Here is a 20,004-nt window from a genome sequence, read left to right as displayed (position 1 = left end):
TATTCTCATGAAGTGCTGAGCAGTGTTCAATTCAATATGTTGTGATCGGGGTTGGTGCTTGATCAAATGTATTGTGGGTGGCTTAGAGACATAAGACATGATGTTCATAGTAACAGTTTGCTCAAGTTTTATTCACAGAAATATAAAGTTATGTCAAGTACATCACTCAGTACAAAATTGCACAGACTCTTAAACTCAGCCAGACAACATAAATCAACACTACATGTTAGATGAAGAGGACTCCGGTCCGGCACTAGCCTCTGATATGTGACCAAGTCTGCTGTGACTCACTGGTTGCACTGAGAACAATGAAGAATGACATCAATAAGACTTGGTAGGAAAATGTAATTTACAACAGCTGAGGAATAAATACTCTTAAAAAAAAATAATAATACAATTTTAAATTGGCACATTTACCATGAACTGCCCCTCATCCCTCATCCTGTCAGTCTGATATGACCACTATGGTGACAACGACCGTTGCCCTATGCTCGACAGGACTAATTACAAAATGCTGTTTAATACAAACCTGTTGCCGATTCTGTCCTAGCATGACCATCTAGGAACTACTGTACAGTTCTAGGTCCTTCCCGTAGACCCCTGCCCCCTAGAGTTCACCATGCAGCAGTGCCAGTATGTAGCACTAAGTCCCCCAAACTATGGTCGCCAAGTCCCCCAATCTATGGTCAAGTCCCCTAAACTAGGTCCCCCCAATCTATGGTCGCCAAGTCCCCCAATCTACGGTCGCCAAGTCCCCCAATCTATGGTCGCCAGGTCCCCCAAACTATGGTCGGCAAGTCCCCTAAACTATGGTCGCCAAGTCCCCGAAACTACGGTCGCCAAGTCCCCCAATCTATGGTCGCCAAGTCCCCTAAACTATGGTCGCCAAGTCCCCTAAACTATGGTCGCCAAGTCCCCTAAACTATGGTCGCCAAGTCCCCAAAACTATGGTCGCCAAGTCCCCTAAACTATGGTCGCCAAGTCCCCTAAACTATGTTTCAAGTCCCCTAAACTTTTCCAAGTATTCTAAAATTCCATCCCCCAATCTAACCAAGTTCCCTAAACTATGGTCGCCAAGTCCAAAACTATTTTAAAATGAGTCAAGTCTTCAAGTGTTGGTGGAAATGATAAACTATGGTCAGACAGAAAACCATCACCTAAACTATGGTCGCCAAGTCCCCTAAACTATGGTTAAGTCCCCTAAACTATAGCACATCACACATCAAACTATGGGGCTGGACATCCCTAAACTATGGTTCGTCAAGTCCCCCAATCTCTGGTCGCCAGAACAAACTCTCTGATAAACTGATCAAGTCACTAAATTGCATGCCAAGTTTCTAAACAGCTGTCTAAACTGGATGGTGCTTGCCTAAATCGTACAAGTCCCCTTTGTGTCCCCTAAATATGGAAGATACCCTAATCAGTCGCCAAGTCCCCTAAATTGTCCCCATCCCCCTGTTTCAGCTGGTTTTCCCTAATTCCATAATCCAGTTCTGGAAACTCCAAACATTTTAAATAGTCAAGTCTTCAAGTGTTTGGAAATTTGACAGAAAACCATCACACAAAGTAGCGGTATAAGACCAGGTTGAAAATGGTAGCACATCACCATGTTGATTGGGGCTGGACATCACAAGAGGTTGTTCTGGTAGGTGGAGAACAATCCTCTGATATGCTGATCATATGTGTTCTGGTAAACAGATGTCTTGAGGTGCTTGCCATGCTGAGCTGTGTGTTCTGGTAGGTGGAGATGAGTATATTCTGGATTGTCCCCATCAACAACCGTCCCATAGATCCGTGGAAACTAAACATGTTGAATATTAGCTGAATTTGACTGAATTGCTGAGCTGTGTTCGATGAAAATGGTAGGCACCATGTTGATATGTGAGCAGGAATGCTGAGCTGTGTTCTGGTAGGTGGAGATGAGAGCTGGAATGCTGAGCTGTGTTCTAGAATGCTGAGCTGTGTTCCGGTAGGTGGAGATGAGAGCTGGAATGCTGAGCTGTGTTCTAGAATGCTGAGCTGTGTTCCGGTAGGTGGAGATGAGAGCTGGAATGCTGAGCTGTGTTCTGGTAGGTGGAGATGTGGATCATGTTTTCAGGGTTGGGGTCAATTCCATTGAAATTCCAGTCAATTCAGGAAGTACACTGAGATTCCAATTCTCTATTGCTTTTCAAGAGGACAATGTGGAATTGGAATTTGGTTTATTTTCTGAATGGACTAGAATCGAAATGACCCCAACCCTGCATAATTTATCACCTTGACCTGAGGTCAGCACTGCCAATGATCATATCATATGATCAAAGCGCTGTGTAACTGACAAGCACTAGGACCTTTTGCCTGTACACTGAGAACATCTCAAATAACACTAACACACCCATTACTATTACTGATGTTACCATTCATTTTGGCAAAGCTGTAGGAAAAGAAAGCGGGTTGAACTTGTAACTCCCCTTGGGGACAGTGAGGCTATCCGGGACAGACGAGAAGCAGCTTCACAAACATTAGGGATATGCTCAAGAGGGCCTGGGGAGGAAAAGCATTTAGGTAGGGTAGCTTCAGCTCTGGTTACTTAGCAGGGCGGTGACACAGGCTTTGTTCCTAGGGAATTGTGGGTAAGGCAGACAGGAAGTGGTCTGGTGAAGTGAATCAAAACCTCCACTGGGCCACTTCCTCTCTCTCTCTCTCTCTCTCTCTCTCTCTCCACCACCCCTGTCTCTCCATCCATCCCTGTGTCTCCATCCTCTCTCTCTCTCTCTCTCTCTCGGTCTCCTTCTCCATCCATCCCTCTCTCCCTCTATGCCTCACTCCTCCTCCATCCGTCCATCCCTGTCTCCTCCTCCATTCATCCATCCATCCCTCTCTCCTCCTCCATCCATCCCATCGCTCTCCCTCTCCATCCCAACCCTCTCCCTCCATCACTCTCTCCCCCTTTCTCCTCCTCCATCCATCCATCTCTCTCCTCCTCCATCCATCTCTCTCCTCCTCCATCCATCTCTCTCCTCATCCATCCCATCCCTCCCGCTGTCTCCATTCATCCCTCCCTCTCTCTCTCTCCTCACACTCAATACTGAATCATCTGTTTCTTCATATCCTTAATGTCAGCTGATGAGTGTGGCCACAGAACCAGGGGTGAACTGGACACAGACACACATTGGAGAAACAGGACATCTCTTGGAACACAAACAAGCAAATAAACAAGATAATGAGTGATCCATGTCCATCCACACTCCCCAGCCATCCATGACATTTCACTTATTTAGTCCAAATCCCTGTACGTCCTGTGTCTCAGCCAATGAGAGCTCCCGGTTTGGTTACGCCCAGACTCAGTAGAAGGAGTACTGGTTCTCCACAGCTCTGGCCCTGCGTGTTCCGTCTGTCTCTTGGTAGTCCTCCGAGGCACCACTAGAGGGATCTAACAGACGTTCTGAGCTGTTGCTCCTGCTAACCAGCCCTCGCCTCCTCCTCCTCCGCTGCCTGGCTCACCACGGGAGTGGGAAGGAAAGGCGATGGGCGAGGATGAGGAGCTGGATGATATCGGGGTGTCGGAGGGGGGCCCTGCCGGCAACGAGAACCCAGGGAGGTGAAGGGTTGGGTCAGTCCAGCAGCCTTGGTCCCTGGGTGGGGTGGGGAGCTGAGGCACGGTCACATCCGTGTGAGAGCAGTAGAGAGAGACGGGATATCTGTCTGTAAGAAAAGAGCAGTGTTAAGAGGCCTGATACAGTTTGTTTTATCAAAGTATCTTTCATTAAAATGCCAAACATAAAACACAAGTTAAAGTGTTGACGACCTTCTATACCATCACCTCTCTTGGTGGGACAACAACAGTAGTGCCACTGATGAAAACACGGCTGGGCAGCGAGTATCAATAACGCCGGACCAACAACCCACTCACTGTGTGTGTCCGGGGGAAACAGAGGGTCTCTTTGTGAGTGTTGGGTTGGGGCCTGAGACTGGGCCTGTTGTATAATCACCCCCTCTCTCCCTATGCACAGGAGGGCATTCATCCCCTGCCAGGCGAGTGGGCGGGGTGCGGTGGGGGTTGGGGCGGGGGGCTGGTTAAAACATCTAGTTAAAACCTTTAAGACGGAGGAAAACATCAGTCTGAGGTCATCCCGCTGAAAGGTTGCTGACTTCTTCCCAAGCGATTCACTGGACCGAGCGATGTTGTTGTTTCCAGCCAGACATCAGACTGACATCTTTAATAACAAGGGTTAGACAGAGCTACCCAGGGGCTGTCCAAACTGATCATAAATGACAAACTGTTTCTAGAAGGACGTTCTCAACATTGAAACAGCAGAGAGCTTCGAGAGTATCAGACTATATTTTAATAACAAGGGAGCAGGTCAGAGCTAGGCAGGGGCAGGTCCAAACGTCATAAGGGAGCAAAGTTTCGAAGACGTCAGGCAGGGAGCAATGAAACAGGCAGGGAGCAGGTCGAGACGTCAGGCAGGGAGCAGGTCGAGACGTCAGGCAGGGAGCAGGTCGAGACGTCAGGCAGGGAGCAGGTCGAGACGTCAGGCAGGGAGCAGGTCGAGACGTCAGGCAGGGAGCAGGTCGAGACGTCAGGCAGGGAGCAGGTCGAGACGTCAGACAGGGAGCAGGTCGAGACGTCAGACAGGGAGCAGGTCTCGAGACGTCAGACCCCGAGGGAGCAGGTATCCACTGTGCCGTAAAAGCTAAAACTGCAGAGTCGATTTCCGACTTATAAAGGGAGCAGGTATACACTTCTCAAAAAAATAAAGGGAACACTAAAATAACACATCCTACATCTGAACGAATGAAATATTCTCATTAAATACTTTTTCTTTACATAGTTGAATGTGCTGACAACAAAATCACACAAAAATGATCAATGGAAATCAAATGTGTCAACCCAGGGAGTCTGGATTTGGAGTTACACTCAAAATTAAAGTGGCAGGGAGTAGTGTGTGTGGCCTCCAGTGATGACTTAAAACAAGTCAAAATGAGGAGTAGGTGTGAGACGTGCCAGGCAGGGGGCATGCTCTGATGAGGTGGCGGATGGCAGGGAGCTCCTCCCAGACCTGGACTAAAGCATCCGCCAGGCCTGGACAGTCTGTGGAGCAACGTGGCATTGGTGGAGGGAGACATGATGTCCCAGATGTGCTCAATTGGATTCAGGTCTGGGAGTCTCACAAGGGGTCTGAGGATCTCATCTCGGCATGGGAGTCAGGCTACCTCTGGCGAGCACATGGAGGGGTGCGGCCCCCAAAGAAATGCCACACCATGACTGAGGGACCGGTCATGCTGGAGGAAGTTGCAGGCAGCAGAACGTTCTCCACGGCGTCTCCAGACTCTGTTACATCTGTCACATGCTCAGTGTGAACCTGCTTTCATCTGTGAGGTCTGGCGCCAGTGGGTATCCACTGTGCTCTGGCAAATGCCAAATGTCCTGCATGGTGTTGGGCTGCAAGCACAACCTCCACCTGTGGACGTCGGGCCCTCATACCAATATGGAGTCTGTTTCAAAAAAATAAAGGGAACATGCAAAATAATAGCATGCTGGAGGTCATTTGAGGGCTCTGGCAGTGAAATATTCTCATTAAGGCGGATAGCGGTCCTGCTGCTTTTTCTTTACATAGTCTCCTGAATGGTGTCTCCTGACACCAAAATCTGGACACAAAAATGACAGACAATCAAATGTGCCACAGCTCGCATTGATGTGCCATCCTGATCAGCTAGAGTGCATTCAAAAGTGACCAAAACATCAGCCAGGAAGCATAGGAACTGACTGGTCTGTGGTCCCATGGAGGTCTGGATTTGGAGTTATACTCAAAATTAAAGTGGAAAACCACACTACAGGCTGATCCAACTGTGATGTAATGTCCTTAAAACAAGCCAAAATGAGGCTCAGTAGTGTGTGTGGCCTCCACGTGCCTGTGGGGGTGGCTAACTCCCTACAATGCCTGTTGGCATTTGCACAACAGATGAGGTGTATTTTCAATGGTCTTCCTGAGTGGAGTTTGATTTCCCAGACCTGGACTAAAGCATCCGCCAACTCCTGGACAGTCTGTGGTGCAACGTGGTGTTTGGTGGATGGAGCGACCTGTGGGGGACATGATGTCCCAGATGTGCTCAATTGGATTCAGGTCTGGGGTCTCACCTGGGGTCTGAGGATCTCATGTTCGGTACCTAATGGCAGTCAGGCTACCTCTGGCGAGCACATGGAGGTGTGTGCGGCCCCCCAAAGAAATGGGCCACACCATGACTGACCCACCGCCAAACCGGTCATGCTGGAGGAAGTTGCAGGTGTGCAGTGTGTTCGTCCACGGCGTCTCCAGACTCTGTTACATCTGTCACATGCTCAGTGTGAACCTGCTTTCATCTGTGTGTGAGCACAGTGGGCCAGTGGTGTGTTTGGGCAATCTTGGTGTTCTCTGGCAAATGCCAAATGTCCTGCATGGTGTTGGGCTGCAAGCACAACCTCCACCTGTGGATGTCGGGCCCTCATACCACCCTCATGGAGTCTGTTTCTGACCGTTTGAGCAGACACATGCACATTTATAGCCTGCTGGAGGTGTGTTTGCAGGGCTCTGGCAGTGTTCCTCCTGCTCCTCCTTGCACAAAGGTGGAGGTAGCGTGGGTCCTGCTGCTGGGTTGTGGGTGTGTGTCCTACGGCCTCCTCCACGTCTCCTGATGTACTGGCCTGTCTCCTGGTAGCACCTCCATGCTCTGGACACTGGGTGTGACAGACACAGCAAACCTTCTTGCCACAGCTCGCATTGATGTGCCATCCTGGTGTGAGCTGCACTACCTGAGCCACTTGTGTGGGTTGTAGACTGGGGGTCTCATGTGTACCACTAGAGTGAAAGCACCGCCAGCATTCAAAAGTGACCAAAACATCAGCCAGGAAGCATAGGAACTGAGGGTGGTCTGTGGTCCCCACCTGCAGAACCACTCCTTTATTGGGGGTGTCTTGCTAAATGCCTATAATTTCCACCTGTTGTCTATTCCATTTGCACAACAGCATGTGAAACCTGTATGTGTCAATCAGTGTTGCTTCCTGAGTGGACAGTTTGATTTCACAGAAGTGTGATTGACTTGGAGTTACATTGTGTGTGTTTGTGTTCCCTGTGTGTGTGTGTGTGTTTTTGTGTTGGTGTACCTGTGGGTGTGTGTGTGTGTGTTCATGTACCTGTGGGTGTGTGTGTGTGTTGGGCGACCTGGTGTGTGTGTGTGGCCGTACCTGTGGGTGTGTGTGTGTGTGTGTTGGCCGTACCTGTGGGTGTGTGTGTGTGTGTTGGCCGTACCTGTGTGTGTGTGTGTGTGTGTTGGCCGTACCTGTGGGTGTGTGTGTGTTGGCCGTGTGTGTGTGTGTGTTGGCCGTACCTGTGGGGGTGTGTGTGTTGGGCGTACCTGTGGGTGTGTGTGTGTGTGTGTTGGGCGTACCTGTGGGGGTGTGTGTGTTGGGTGTACCTGTGGGTGTGTGTGTGTGTTGGCCGTACCTGTGGATGTGTGTGTGTGTGTGTGTGTGATGGGCGTACCTGTGGGGGTGTGTGTGTTGGGCGTACCTGTGGGGGTACCCTGTACTTGTACGTAGGAACGCAGTGTGATGTCAGCGGAGCCCCCTGACTCCAGAGGGATGGGGTGGGCATGGAAGTGCCTGAGCATGTCTGACACGGTGTGGAACCACAGATGATGAACATGACACTGACCGTTACCATTCACCGACAGACGCAGGTGCTGGGGGGCAGAGAGAGGGGAGAGAAGGGGAGCGGGGGGGAATTGTGAGTAATATAAAGTTTCACTTATAACAGTCCTGTACATTAATGAAAATAAGAGGTTAAAAATAAGTAGAAGGGGAAGAATAGAGAGGGGAAGGGAGAGGTGAGAGAAGAGTAGAGAGGAGTAGAGAGGGGAAGGGAGAGGTGAGTGAGGAGCAGAGAGGGGAAGGGAGAGGTGAGTGAGGAGTAGAGAGGAGATGAGAGAGGGGAAGGGAGAGGTGAGTAGAGAGGAGTAGAGAGGTGAGGAGTGAGAGGAGGAGAGGGGAAGGGAGAGGTGAGTGAGGAGTAGAGAGGAGTAGAGGGGAAGGGAGAGGTGAGTGAGGAGCAGAGAGGTGAGTGAGGGGCAGAGAGATGAGGAGGAGTAGAGAGGTGAAGAGAGAGATGAGTGAGGAGAGGTGAGTGAGGAGCAGAGAGGTGAGGAGGGGCAGAGGTGAGTGAGGGTAGAGAGGTGGAGGAGTAGAGAGGTGAAGAGAGAGGTGAGGAGGAGCAGAGAGGTGAGTGAGGGGCAGAGAGATGAGTGAGGAGTAGAGAGGTGAAAGAGAGGTGAGTGAGGAGCAGAGAGGTGAGTGAGGAGCAGAGAGGTGAGGAGGGGCAGAGAGGTGAGTGAGGAGTAGAGAGGTGAGTGAGGAGTAGAGAGGTGAGAGAGGTGAGTGAGCAGAGAGGTGAGTGAGGAGCAGAGAGGTGAGTGAGGAGTAGAGAGGTGAGTGAGGAGTAGAGAGGTGAGTAGAGAGGGGGAGTAGAGAGGTGAGTGAGGGGTAGAGAGATGAGTGAGGAGTAGAGAGATGAGTGAGGAGTAGAGAGGTGAGTGAGGAGTAGAGAGATGAGTGAGGAGTAGAGAGATGAGTGAGGAGTAGAGAGATGAGTGAGGAGTAGAGAGATGAGTGAGGAGTAGAGAGATGAGTGAGGAGTAGAGAGGTGAGTGAGGAGTAGAGAGGTGAGTGAGGAGTAGAGAGGTGAGTGAAGAGCAGAGAGGTGAGTGAGGGGTAGAGAGATGAGTGAGGAGTAGAGAGGTGAGTGAGGAGTAGAGAGGAGTAGAGAGGTGAGTGAGGAGTAGAGAGGAGTAGAGAGGTGAGTGAGGAGTAGAGAGGTGAGTGAGGAGTAGAGAGGTGAGTGAGGAGTAGAGAGAGTAGAGAGGTGAGTGAGGAGCAGAGGTGAGTGAGGAGTAGAGAGGTGAGTGAGGAGTAGAGAGGAGTAGAGAGGTGAGTGAGGAGCAGAGAGGTGAGTGAGGAGCAGAGAGGTGAGTGAGGAGTAGAGAGATGAGTGAGGAGTAGAGAGGTGAGTGAGGAGTAGAGAGGTGAGTGAGGAGTAGAGAGGTGAGTGAGGAGTAGAGAGGAGTAGAGAGGGGAAGGGAGAGGTGAGAGAGGAGTAGAGAGGAGTAGAGAGGGGAAGGGAGAGGTGAGTGAGGAGCAGAGAGGTGAGTGAGGGGCAGAGAGATGAGTGAGGAGTAGAGAGGTGAAGAGAGAGGTGAGTGAGGAGCAGAGAGGTGAGTGAGGAGCAGAGAGGTGAGTGAGGGGCAGAGAGGTGAGTGAGGAGTAGAGAGGTGAGTGAGGAGTAGAGAGGTGAAGAGAGAGGTGAGTGAGGAGCAGAGAGGTGAGTGAGGAGTAGAGAGGTGAGTGAGGAGTAGAGAGGAGTAGAGAGGAGTAGAGAGGGGTAGAGGTGAAGAGAGAGGTGAGTGAGGGGTAGAGAGATGAGTGAGGAGTAGAGAGATGAGTGAGGAGTAGAGAGGTGAGTGAGGAGTAGAGAGATGAGTGAGGAGTAGAGAGGTGAGTGAGGAGTAGAGAGGTGAGTGAGCAGAGAGGTGAGTGAGGGGTAGAGAGATGAGTGAGGAGTAGAGAGGTGAGTGAGGAGTAGAGAGGAGTAGAGAGGTGAGTGAGGAGTAGAGAGAGTAGAGAGGTGAGTGAGGAGTAGAGAGGTGAGTGAGGGAGTAGAGGAGTAGAGAGGTGAGTGAGGGTAGAGAGGTGAGTGAGGAGTAGAGAGGTTAGAGAGGTGAGTGAGGAGCAGAGAGGTGAGTGAGGAGCAGAGAGGTGAGTGAGGAGTAGAGAGATGAGTGAGGAGTAGAGAGGTGAGTGAGGAGTAGAGAGGTGAGTGAGGAGTAGAGAGGTTAGAGAGGTGAGTGAGGAGCAGAGAGGTGAGTGGGGAGTAGAGAGGTGAGTGAGGGGTAGAGAGGTGAGTGAGGAGCAGAGAGGTGAGTGAGGAGCAGAAGGTGAGTGAGGAGCAGAGAGGTGAGTGAGGAGTAGAGAGGTGAGTGAGGAGTAGAGAGGTGAGTGAGGAGTAGAGAGGTGAGTGAGGAGTAGAGGTGAGTGAGGAGTAGAGGTGAGTGAGGGGTAGAGGTGAGTGAGGGGTAGAGAGGTGAGTGAGGGGTAGAGAGATGAGTGAGGAGTAGAGAGGTGAGTGAGGAGTAGAGAGGTGAGTGAGGGGTAGAGAGATGAGTGAGGAGTAGAGAGGTGAGTGAGGAGTAGAGAGGAGCAGAGAGGTGAGTGAGGAGTAGAGAGGTGAGTGAGGAGCAGAGAGGTGAGTGAGGAGCAGAGAGGTGAGTGAGGAGTAGTGAGGAGTAGAGAGGTGAGTGAGGAGTAGAGAGGTGAGTGAGGAGTAGTGAGGAGTAGAGAGGTGAGTGAGGAGTAGTGAGGAGTAGAGAGGTGAGTGAGGAGTAGAGAGGTGAGTGAGGAGTAGAGGTGAGTGAGGAGTAGTGAGGAGTAGAGAGGTGAGTGAGGAGTAGAGAGGTGAGTGAGGGGTAGAGAGGTGAGTGAGGAGCAGAGAGGTGAGTGAGGAGCAGAGAGGTGAGTGAGGAGCAGAGGTGAGTGAGGAGTAGAGAGGTGAGTGAGGAGTAGAGGTGAGTGAGGAGTAGAGGTGAGTGAGGAGTAGAGAGGAGTAGAGAGGGGAGAAGCAGGTAGAAGCTACACCATATTGCTTATACCAATCAAATCCTCTCAGATCTCCACAAGTGCATAGGGGTCCATTTGGCCTCGCCCACTATACAGTGTGCATGCCCATAATATCCACACCAGTACTTAAGTCTGGGCTAAACAAGGACATTCTCAATAGTCTGTCAGCAACCTGTCCTGTTTCCTGAAAGCAAATCCTTCAGTTGGCATCTTATGTTTGAAGATCAGTGCATGTGAAGGGGAGGTGGTATAGGTAAACCGCCTGCGATTGGCTGACCTTGGTGTTTCCCTTTCTGTGATTGGCCCACCTTGGTGTTTCCCTTTCTGTGATTGGCTCACCTTAGCTTTGCCCTGGAAGTTAAAGGTGAGGACGTACTCTCCCGGGCGCGTCTCGCTTTGGCGAATCACAAACAGCCCGTGGCTCCTAGCTCCGCCCGCCAGCACCAGTTGGGCAGCACGCACGCGTGACAATGTCCCGTGGAACCATGGGTACTCCGCCAGGCTGGAGTCTGCCTCCGCCTCAGTCGCCCCGTCACCTAGAACCCCTGAAGGGAGGAGACAAAGATGAGAGATCACATGATAAACAGGTAGACCACCTTATTGATATCGAGTTGCAACCTGCTTTTGCCCTCAGAACAGCCTCCATTTGTCGGGGTGTGGACTCTACAAGGTATCTAAAGAGTTCCGCAGGGATGCTGGCCCATGTTGACTCTACAAGGTATCTAAAGAGTTCCGCAGGGATGCTGGCCCATGTGGACTCTACAAGGTATCTAAAGAGTTCCGCAGGGATGCTGGCCCATGTGGACTCTACAAGGTATCTAAAGAGTTCCGCAGGGATGCTGGCCCATGTGGACTCTACAAGGTATCTAAAGAGTCCCGCAGGGATGCTGGCCCATGTGGACTCTACAAGGTATCTAAAGAGTTCCGCAGGGATGCTGGCCCATGTGGACTCTACAAGGTATCTAAAGAGTTCCGCAGGGATGCTGGCCCATGTGGACTCTACAAGGTATCTAAAGAGTTCCGCAGGGATGCTGGCCCATGTGGACTCTACAAGGTATCTAAAGAGTTCCGCAGGGATGCTGGCCCATGTTGACTCCAATGCTTTGTTACACTCCGTGTATATTCACCACACACACACAATACACACACGTACACAATACACACACGTACACACAATACACACACGTACACACAATACACACACACGTACACACACACACACGTACACACACACACACACGTACACACACACACACGTACACACACACACACGTACACACGTACACGTACACACACACACTTTCACCTGGATTCACCTGGTCAGTCTGTGTCATGGAATGTTTTGTACACTCGGGGTACAACAATGAAATGGCATTAAGCAGACACGTATCCATGGTTACCTGCTATATGTGCACGCACTTACGGGCCATGAGTATTACGGGCCTAATCATAGAATCCCTATCAATAGGATCTCTATGGAGCTAGTTGTAATTTAACTTTTCAAACATTTAAAACCTTTTATTGTGGCATAAACACAACCCGTCATGATGTTTTCATCTGATTGTCAAACAGCCACTTCGAAAAGGACTCCTTCACTAGGCGATACCCGCTCACGTTCATCCACTAACAACATATCTCCTCCAGCCTCCAAGCACTGGGGCGGCAGGTAGCCTAGTGGTTAGAGTGTAGAGGCGGCAGGGTAGCCTAGTGGTTAGAGTGTAGAGGCGGCCTAGTGGTTAGAGTGTAGAGGCGGCCTAGTGGTTAGAGTGTAGAGGCGGCCTAGTGGTTAGAGTGTAGAGGCGGCCTAGTGGTTAGAGTGTAGAGGCGGCCTAGTGGTTAGAGTGTAGAGGCGGCAGGGTGGCCTAGTGGTTAGAGTGTAGAGGCGGCCTAGTGGTTAGAGTGTAGAGGCGGCCTAGTGGTTAGAGTGTAGAGGCGGCAGGGTGGCCTAGTGGTTAGAGTGTAGAGGCGGCAGGGTAGCCTAGTGGTTAGAGTGTAGAGGCGGCCTAGTGGTTAGAGTGTAGAGGCGGCAGGGTGGCCTAGTGGTTAGAGTGTAGAGGCGGCAGGGTAGCCTAGTGGTTAGAGTGTAGAGGCGGCAGGGTAGCCTAGTGGTTAGAGTGTAGAGGCGGCAGGGTAGCCTAGTGGTTAGAGTGTAGAGGCGGCAGGGTAGCCTAGTGGTTAGAGTGGAGGGGCGGCAGGGTAGCCTAGTGGTTAGAGTGTAGAGGCGGCAGGGAAGCCTAGTGGTTAGAGTGTAGAGGCGGCAGGGAAGCCTAGTGGTTAGAGTGGAGGGGCGGCAGGGAAGCCTAGTGGTTAGAGTGGAGGGCGGCAGGGTAGCCTAGTGGTTAGAGTGGAGGGGCGGCAGGGTAGCCTAGTGGTTAGAGTGGAGGGGCGGCAGGGTAGCCTAGTGGTTAGAGTGGAGGGGCGGCAGGGTAGCCTAGGCGGTTAGAGTGGAGGGGCGGCAGGGTAGCCTAGTGGTTAGAGCGTTGGACTAGTAACCGAAAGGTTGCAAGTTCAAACCCCCGAGCTGACAAGGTACAAATCTGTCGTTCTGCCCCTGAACAAGGCAGTTAACCCACTGTTCCTAGGCCGTCATTGAAAATAAGAATTTGTTCTTAACTGACTTGCCTGGATAAATAAAGGTGAAATTAAAAAATAAAAACTGGTGAATGGAACGAGACATCTGTTACACAAAACATCACAAAGTGTCATGACATTTGACGAATGTCATTAGGCCAGAATGTATGCGTCCACCGCTGTCCGCACGCCTCTCAGTGTCGGCCGCTCATCTCTGCCTTGGATAAATGTCCGTGTTCTCGTTGAACCACATCGCATTTTGGAGCGCAGACTACACCACCTGTTAAAGTCCATTCACTCGTGTGTCATGCCTATGACATCATAATCTAAAGTGATGTAATAGCCTACAGTTTTCTTGACATTTTGTCCACTCTAACCACAGCTCAGGGATTTGAACTTGCAACCTTCCGGTTCCTAGTCCAATGCTCTAACCACTAGGCTACCCTGCCGCCCCTAGATAGATGTTTAGATGTTTTGTCGATGAGAATGCCCAGTTTCACCGAGTTCCATCCTCTCTCCCACTACCCGCGACTGAACTTCCTCTCACTACCATATTTGGTGGTGAGTGAACTTCCTCTCACTACCATATTTGGTGGTGAGTGAACTTCCTCTCACTACCATATTTGGTGGTGAGTGAACTTCCTCTCACTACCATATGTGGTGGTGAGTGAACTTCCTCTCACTACCATATTTGGTGGTGAGTGAACTTCCTCTCACTACCATATTTGGTGGTGAGTGAACTTCCTCTCACTACCATATTTGGTGGTGAGTGAACTTCCTCTCACTACCATATTTGGTGGTGAATGAACTTCCTCTCACTACCATATTTGGTGGTGAGGGAACTTCCTCTCACTACCATATTTGGTGGTGAGGAAACCTAAAAACGGATGCTTCAGCTTTATAGCCCCCCTGTGACATGTCTGGGTTTCCCCTTCTGTCTGCGCTGCTGTCTTACCTTCACCCCTGATTTCATCCAAAGAGACAGTTTACCTAAGGGGGACCACCGGGAACTGAACCCACTATCCTCGCGTTCCAAGCACCATTCCGTTCCCTTTACCTGGGGCGGGGCTTCTCCCCTGGGCCTCTGGGGACTGGAGGAAGCGCTCCAGGGGGACATGGGAAGGGTGCTGGGTGAAGGGTAGTTCTCTACAGCGGACAGAGGGGCGCTATACAGTTCTGCTGCGGAGCCGCAGGATCTCTCAGGGGTGCGATGAACACCTTGGACACAGACAACACAACATTATAAAGATACTGTACGTACATGACAACCTTACACAGCAGCCAGATCCATTTCCCTCAAAAGGCAATGTGTGAGGTTAGGTTATGTGTGTGTGTGTGTGTGTGTGCGTGCGTGTGTGTCCGTCCGTCCGTCCATGTGTGTGTGTGTGTCCGTCCGTCCGTGCGTGCGTGTGTCCGTGTGCGTGTGTGTTTGTCTCACCCTCTGACAGAAGCTCACAGCTGCAGGAGGCCACCATGGAGAACTCTTTAGACGCCTGACCGTGGGGACATGACGCCAGCTCAATGTCATCTCCACTGTCCCTGTGTCACACACACACACACACACATACAGGTAAATGTACAGGGACACACACACACACACACAGGTAAATGTACAGGGACACACACACACACACAGGTAAATGTACAGGGACACACACACACGCAGGTAAATGTACAGGGACACACACACACAGGTAAATGTACAGGGAACACACACACACAGGTAAATGTACAGGGAACACACACACACAGGTAAATGTACAGGGACACACACACACACATACAGGTAAATGTACAGGGACACACACACACACATACAGGTAAATGTACAGGGAACACACACACACACACAGGTAAATGTACAGGGAACACACACACACACACAGGTAAATGTACAGGGACACACACACACACAGGTAAATGTACAGGGACACACACACACACAGGTAAATGTACAGGGACACACACACACACACAGGTAAATGTACAGGGAACACACACACACACAGGTAAATGTACAGGGAACACACACACACACAGGTAAATGTACAGGGAACACACACACACACAGGTAAATGTACAGGGAACACACACACACACAGGTAAATGTACAGGGAACACACACACACACAGGTAAATGTACAGGGACACACACACACACAGGTAAATGTACAGGGAACACACACACACACAGGTAAATGTACAGGGAACACACACACACAGGTAAATGTACAGGGACACACACACACAGGTAAATGTACGGGGACACACACACAGGACGGGGACACACACACACAGGTAAATGTATCTCTGTTTATGGCTGTCTAAATACATGCCTGGACTGAACAGACAAACTCACTGTACCAGAAAACTCAGAGTGTGAGAGAGGGATCTGTCAAACTCTTACAGGGTGATTCATGGCTGTGTGCTGTTCCCCCCTCGGTGAACAGTCAATATTTACCCAGGGTCCATGCAGTCCTGGATGTCAGACACCCAGGAGTTTTTCTGCAGCGAGTCGATGGTCTCCAGGATATATTCACCTCCATTTTCCACCTGTGGAGAGAAAACACACCAAACCACAGAACAGTTACTGTGGGAGTCCAGAGGGGAGACAGAGAGACTTCTGCACAGACTGCAAGAAAGAGAAGCAAGCTGTTAGTTTGGTTTGTCAGGTATTCGTGTCTATAAGGTAGTGTGGTAAGAGGTAGAACAGGGAGAAGACAGGGTAGTGTGAGAGGTAGAACAGGGAGAAGACAGGGTAGTGTTGTGAGAGAACAGAGAGAAGACAGGGCAGTGTGCGAGAACAGAACAGAGAAAAGACAGGGCAGTGTGAGAACAGAACAGAGAGAAGACAGGGTAGTGTTGTGAGAGGTAGAACAGAGAGAAGACAGGGTAGTGTGAGAGAGAACAGAACGGGGAGAAGACAGGGTAGTGTTGTGAGAGAACAGAACAGAGAGAAGACAGGGTAGTGTTGTGAGAGAACAGAACAGAGAGAAGACAAGGTAGTGTTGTGAAAGGTAGAACAGAGAGAAGACAGGGTAGTGTTGTGAAAGGTAGAACAGAGAGAAGACAGGGTAGTGTGAGAGAGAACAGAACGGGGAGAAGACAGGGTAGTGTTGTGAGAGAACAGAACAGAGAGAAGACAGGGTAGTGTGAGAGAGAACAGAACGGGGAGAAGACAGGGTAGTGTTGTGAGAGAACAGAACAGAGAGAAGACAGGGTAGTGTTGTGAGAGAACAGAACAGAGAGAAGACAGTAGTGTAGTGTGAGAGAAACAGAACAGAGAGAAGACAGGGTAGTGTTGTGAGAGGTAGAACAGAGAGAAGACAGGGTAGTGTTGTGAGAGAACAGAACAGGGAGAAGACAGGGTAGTGTTGTGAGAGTGTGAGAGAACAGAGAGAAGACAGGGTAGTGTGAGAGAAAGACAGAGGACAGGGTAGTGTTGTGAGAGAAGACAGAACAGGGGAGAAGACAGGGTAGTGTTGTGAGAGAGAACAGAACGGGGAGAAGACAGGGTAGTGTTGTGAGAGAACAGAACAGGGAGAAGACAGGGTAGTGTTGTGAGAGGTAGAACGGAGAGAAGACAGGGTAGTGTGTGAGAGGTAGAACAGGGAGAAGACAGGGTAGTGTTGACAGGGTAGTGTTGTGAGAGAACAGAACAGAGAGAAGACAGGGTAGTGTTGTGAGAGGTAGAACAGAGAGAAGACAGGGTAGTGTAGACGGGAGAAGACAGGGTAGTGTTGTGAGAGAACAGAACGGGAGAAGACAGGGTAGTGTTGTGAGAGGTAGAACAGAGAGAAGACAGGGTAGTGTTGAGAGAGGTAGAACAGGGAGAAGACAGGGTAGGGTAGTTGTGAGACAACAGAACGGGGAGAAGACAGGGTAGTGTTGTGAGAGAACAGAACAGAGAGAAGACAGGGTAGTGTTGTGAGAGTTGTAGAACAGGGAGAAGACAGGGTAGTGTGTGAGAGAACAGAACAGGGAGAAGACAGGGTAGTGTTGTGAGAGAACAGAGAGAAGACAGGGGAGAAGACAGGGTAGTGTTGTGAGAGAACAGAACAGGGAGAAGACAGGGCAGTGTTGTGAGAGGTAGAACAGAGAGAAGACAGGGTAGTGTTGTAGAATGGGGAGAAGACAGGGTAGTGTGAGAGAACAGAGGGAGAAGACAGGGTAGTGTTGTGAGAGGTAGAAAGGGAGAAGACAGGGTAGTGTTGTGAGAGGTAGAACAGGGAGAAGACAGGGTAGTGTTGTGAGAGAACAGAACGGGGGAGAAGACAGGGTAGTGTTGTGAGAGAACAGAACAGGGAGAAGACAGGGTAGTGTGTGAGAGAACAGAACAGGGAGAAGACAGGGTAGTGTTGTGAGAGGTAGAACAGAGAGAAGACAGGGTAGTGTTGTGAGAGGTAGAACAGGGAGAAGACAGGGTAGTGTTGTGAGAGAACAGAACAGGGAGAAGACAGGGTAGTGTTGTGAGAGAACAGAGAGAAGACAGGGTAGTGTTTTGAGAAGAACAGAGAGAAGACAGGGTTGTGAGAGAACAGAACAGAGAGAAGACAGGGTAGTGTTGTGAGAGGTAGAACAGAGAGAAGACAGGGTAGTGTTGTGAGAGGTAGAACAGGGAGAAGACAGGGTAGTGTGAGAGGTAGAACAGAGAAGACAGGGTAGTGTGTGAGAGAGAACAGAGAAGACAGGGTAGTGTTGTGAGAGAACAGAACAGGGAGAAGACAGGGTAGTGTTGTGAGGAGAACAGAGAGAACAGGGAGAAGACAGGGTAGTGTTGTGAGAGAACAGAACAGAAAGACAGGGCAGTGTTGTGAGAGAACAGAACAGAGAAAGACAGGGTAGTGTTGTGAGAGAACAGAGAGAAGACAGGGTAGTGGAGAAGAACAGGAAGACAGGGTAGTGTGAGAGGTAGAACAGGGAGAAGACAGGGCAGTGTGTTGTGAGAGGTAGAACAGGGAGAAGACAGGGTAGTGTTGTGAGAGGTAGAACAGGGAGAAGACAGGGTAGTGTTGTGAGAGAACAGAACAGAGAGAAGACAGGGCAGTGTTGTGAGAGCAGAACGGGGAGAAGACAGGGTAGTGTTGTGAGAGAACAGAAGACAGGGTAGTGTTGTGAGAGGTAGACGGGAGAAGACAGGGTAGTGTGAGAGGTAGAACAGGGAGAAGACAGTAGTGTGAGAGAGAACAGAGAGAAGACAGGGTAGTGTTGTGAGAGCTAGAACGGGGAGAAGACAGGGTAGTGTGGTGAGAGGTAGAACAGAGAGAAGACAGGGTAGTGTTTTGAGAGGTAGAACAGAGAGAAGACAGGGTAGTGTTGTGAGAGGTAGAACAGGGTAGTGTTGTGAGAGGTAGAACAGGGAGAAGACAGGGTAGTGTGGTGAGAGGTAGAACAGGGTAGTGTTGTGAGAGGTAGAACAGGGAGAAGACAGGGTAGTGTGGTGAGAGGTAGAACAGGGAGAAGACAGGGTAGTGTGAGAGAACAGAACAGAAGACAGTGTAGTGTGAGAGAACAGAACAGAGAGAAGACAGGATAGTGTTGTGAGAGGTAGAACAGAGAGAAGACAGGGTAGTGTGAGAGAACAGAGAAGACAGGGTAGTGTGAGAGAACAGAACAGAGAGAAGACAGTGTAGTGTGAGAGAACAGAACAGACAGGGTAGTGTTGTGAGAGGTAGAACAGAGAGAAGACAGGGTAGTGTGAGAGAACAGAGATAAGACAGGGTAGTGTGAGAGAACAGAACAGAGAGAAGACAGGGTAGTGTTGTGAGAGAACAGAACAGAGAGAAGACAGGGTAGTGTTGTGAGAGAACAGAACAGAGAGAAGACATGGTAGTGTTGTGAGAGAACAGAACAGAGAGAAGACAAGGTAGTGTTGTGAAAGGTAGAACAGAGAGAAGACAGGGTAGTGTTGTGAGAGGTAGAACGGGAGAAGACAGGGTAGTGTGGTGAGAGGTAGAACAGGGAGAAGACAGGGTAGTGTGAGAGAACAGAACAGAGAAGACAAGGTAGTGTTGTGAAAGGTAGAACAGAGAGAAGACAGGGTAGTGTTGTGAGAGGTAGAACGGGGAGAAGACAGGGTAGTGTTGTGAGAGAACAGAACAGGGAGAAGACAGGGCAGTGTTGTGAGAGGTAGAACGGAGAGAAGACAGGGTAGTGTTGTGAGAGGTAGAACGGGGTGAAGACAGGGTAGTGTTGTGAGAGGTAGAACAGAGAGAAGACAGGGCAGTGTGAGAGAACAGAACAGAGAGAAGACAGGGTAGTGTTGTGAAAGGTAGAACGGGGAGAAGACAGGGTAGTGTTGTGAGAGGTAGAACAGGGAGAAGACAGGGTAGCGAGAGCGAACAGAACAGGGAGAAGAGTGTTGTGTGATAGTGTTGTGTGATGGTTTCTTACCCTTACCTTCAGGACGAAGGTGTTGTCTCTGTCAGGCATCTCCAGGGGCATGGTGGTCCTCACCTCCACGATGGCAGACAGAGGGATGCTCACCTTGGGCTTTGATGACTGTTGGACACACACACACAGGCATACACACACACAGAAATACACACACACAGGCATACACACACACAGGCATACACACACACACGCACAGGCATACACACACACACAGGCATGCACACAGGCATACACACACAGGCATACACACACACACAGATCACATTCCTTTTAGATTTCAATTCAAATGTACTCTCTGTGTGTGTGTGTGTGTGTGTGTGTGTGTGTGTGTGTGTGTGTGTGTGTGTGTGTGTGTGTGTGTGTGTGTGTGTGTGTGTCGTAGGGGCTTGTCAGTTGATCTGACTGGATCAACA

At 50.3% G+C, this 20,004-nt stretch overlaps 1 pseudogene; it reads right to left on the bottom strand.

The window, feature by feature from the left end:
* Positions 1 to 1,872: 1,872 nt before the first annotated feature.
* LOC135535032 (SH2B adapter protein 2-like) lies at positions 1,873 to 19,788 on the bottom strand (annotated as a pseudogene).
* Between the last annotated feature and the right edge of the window lie 216 nt (positions 19,789 to 20,004).

This window comes from Oncorhynchus masou, unplaced genomic scaffold, assembly GCF_036934945.1.
Source record: "Oncorhynchus masou masou isolate Uvic2021 unplaced genomic scaffold, UVic_Omas_1.1 unplaced_scaffold_4351, whole genome shotgun sequence".
NCBI classification, from domain to species: Eukaryota; Metazoa; Chordata; class Actinopteri; order Salmoniformes; family Salmonidae; genus Oncorhynchus; species Oncorhynchus masou.
Note: the sequence above shows the minus strand (reverse complement) of the source record. Positions and strands in the feature narration are given on the sequence as shown.